This window comes from Penaeus japonicus, unplaced genomic scaffold (genome assembly GCF_977035675.1).
Source record: "Penaeus japonicus unplaced genomic scaffold, GWHDUDI00000001_assembly GWHDUDI00000032, whole genome shotgun sequence".
Lineage (NCBI taxonomy): Eukaryota > Metazoa > Arthropoda > Malacostraca > Decapoda > Penaeidae > Penaeus > Penaeus japonicus.
The window spans coordinates 10,103,079-10,105,578 of record NW_028234434.1 but is presented as its reverse complement, the minus strand read 5'-3'; the positions used below and the strand labels follow the sequence as shown (position 1 = coordinate 10,105,578).

Genomic DNA, 2,500 nt, shown 5'->3' with positions numbered 1-2,500 from the left:
AATCTTTATCACCTCATATCACACATACATATCTTCCGACATGAGTACGAAATTCGTGTATTTTGCGACAAGAAGCAAATTGAAAACAAAAGAAAAGATGAACAAGAAGAGAAAACAACATGGCCGCCATGTGTGATCATGCAACTACTTATCTTTCTTTTATCACATTCATTTTCCATGATGAATGAATATAAATCGTGTATGATATATTCTAAGAAAAAAAGAAAGAAAAATAAAGGCATTGGTATCTCCTCTCATATATAGCATTTAAGTAATCATATTTTATCACCGCACGTTGCAAAAAACAAAAAACAAAAAAAAACAAAAAATCTATTATGAATAGACGTGACTTGTATATGCAAGTCACCCCTCTCTCTCCTCTTCCTTTGTGCCAACTCAAACCGTGGCACGAGATACCTTATGCCACGATTTAAGTTGACACAAATGAAAAGGAACGTAATAATTTTCCATATTCGATCCGATGGCGTCAGGTCGCATCGCGTGAGTCATTTTTTTTTTCGGTAATTACGCGGCAGGGAGCAATAGGTGACATGTTTTTTGAAGACTTCTTTCAACCAGTAAGGGTTGTGTTGTTACCTGGGGTCCTGCGCTGTTACTCTCACGTGTCCTTGACAGTTAGCATGAGAGATGATACATGCGCTTAGGACAGATAAACATAGATATAAATATACTTCAAGATATAAATATATAAATATATACCTACATGACTACCTCCTCTCTCCCTTCGTCTGAGCCATCATTCCAATCCAACATTAGTTAACCCTAATAATTACCTATCTCTAATGACCACCTGCCTTAGCAATAATCACGATGGCTATCCCTTATGGACCTTATAAGACCACGTAGCACTTTCTGCCAAATTCCGATTAAATTATCCTCTTTTCCTTCCCCGGATAATCCGCCCTTAACGTGACACCTTTACGGGGCCTGAGGGGTCACCTGACCTTGCTTAACTGTCTCTTTCTCCTCCTCCTCTTCTTCTTTTCTTCTTCTTCTTCTTCTTCTTCTTCTTTTTCCTTCTATTTGTTACCGGATCCGTCATTATCTGTTGGTTATCGTTTGTTACTATTAATATTCTTATTAATATGATTATTATTGTTATCATTATTGGGTCACCTGACCTTGCTTAACTGTCTCTTTCTCCTCCTCTTCTTCTCTTCTTCTTCTTCTTCTTCTTTCTTTTATTTGTTACCAAATGCGTTCATATATGTTGGTTATTGTTGTTACTATTGATATTCTTATTCATATTCTTATTATTGTTATCATTATTGGTATTACTATATTTTTATCATTATTATAACTGTCATTATCATTGTTATTATTATCATGATCATTACAGTTATTGATATAATTATTATCATTATTATCATGATTATTATCAATTGTTATCATCATTGCTCTTGTCATCTTTGTTGTTATTATCATTATCATTATTATCATCATTATCATTATTGTTATCATTGTTATTACCGTTATCATTATTATTATTATTATCATTATTATTATTATTATCATTATTATTATCATTATCATTATTACCATCATTAGTATTAGTATCATCATCATTATTATTATCATTATTATCATTTTCGTTATCATTATCATCATTATTATCATTATCATTATCATCATTATTATCGTTATAATCATCATCTAATACTTTTCATCATTATCATTATTATCATAATTATCATCATTATCATAATTATCATCATTATCATTATCATTGTTAATATTATAATCATCATTATTACTACCGTAACTATCATTATTACTGTCATTATTAACACATATTACGGCACCATCACCATCATTAATCGTTCTCATAAACTCTCATTTCTCTGTCTCTTCGCCCACTACCTGTTCTTGGTTTTCCTCTCCCCTCCCCATTCCCTGTTTTCTCTCCCACTCCCTGTTTCTTGCCTCTTTATCTCCTCTCCTTGTTTCCTCTCCCACTACCTGTTTTTTGTATTCCCCTCCCCTCCCTTTCCCCTGTTTTCTCTCCCACTCCCTGTTCCCGCCTCTTTCTCTCCCCAACCCATCCCCTGTTTTCTCTCCCACTCCCTGTTCCCGCCATTTTTTCTCCCTCCCTCACTACCTTGATCCAACCTCCCCTCCCCATCCCCTGTTTTCCCTCCCACTCCCTGTTCTCTGCCTCCCCGACTACCTCGATTCAGCCCCAAAGGTGTCGTCAGAAATGGGGACAGGAGATAATGTATGGGTTGATGAGTGGAATTTGACACGGCCGGATTGAAGGGCAAACCGCAGCCGTGTTGATCGTCTCAGTGGGTGACCGTAGGCTGTGTCGCCTTATCAGTATGCAATGTTGCAGGGTGATGATTTGTGGTTAGGCTTATGTGGTGAATTGTTTATTTTTTTTCCAGGTCTTCTCGTTGGTTCATTCTTTCTTTCTGTCTGTTTGTCTGCCTGTCTTTCTCTCTCTCTCTCTCTCGCTTTCTCTCTCTCTCATACTCACTCT

At 36.2% G+C, this 2,500-nt stretch overlaps 1 protein-coding gene across 1 annotated transcript in view; it reads right to left on the bottom strand.

Moving 5' to 3' along the window:
• LOC122264353 (uncharacterized) overlaps positions 1-2,500 on the bottom strand; it is a 362,270-nt gene that overhangs the window by 674 nt on the left and 359,096 nt on the right. The gene's annotated exons all lie outside the window — the stretch shown is intronic.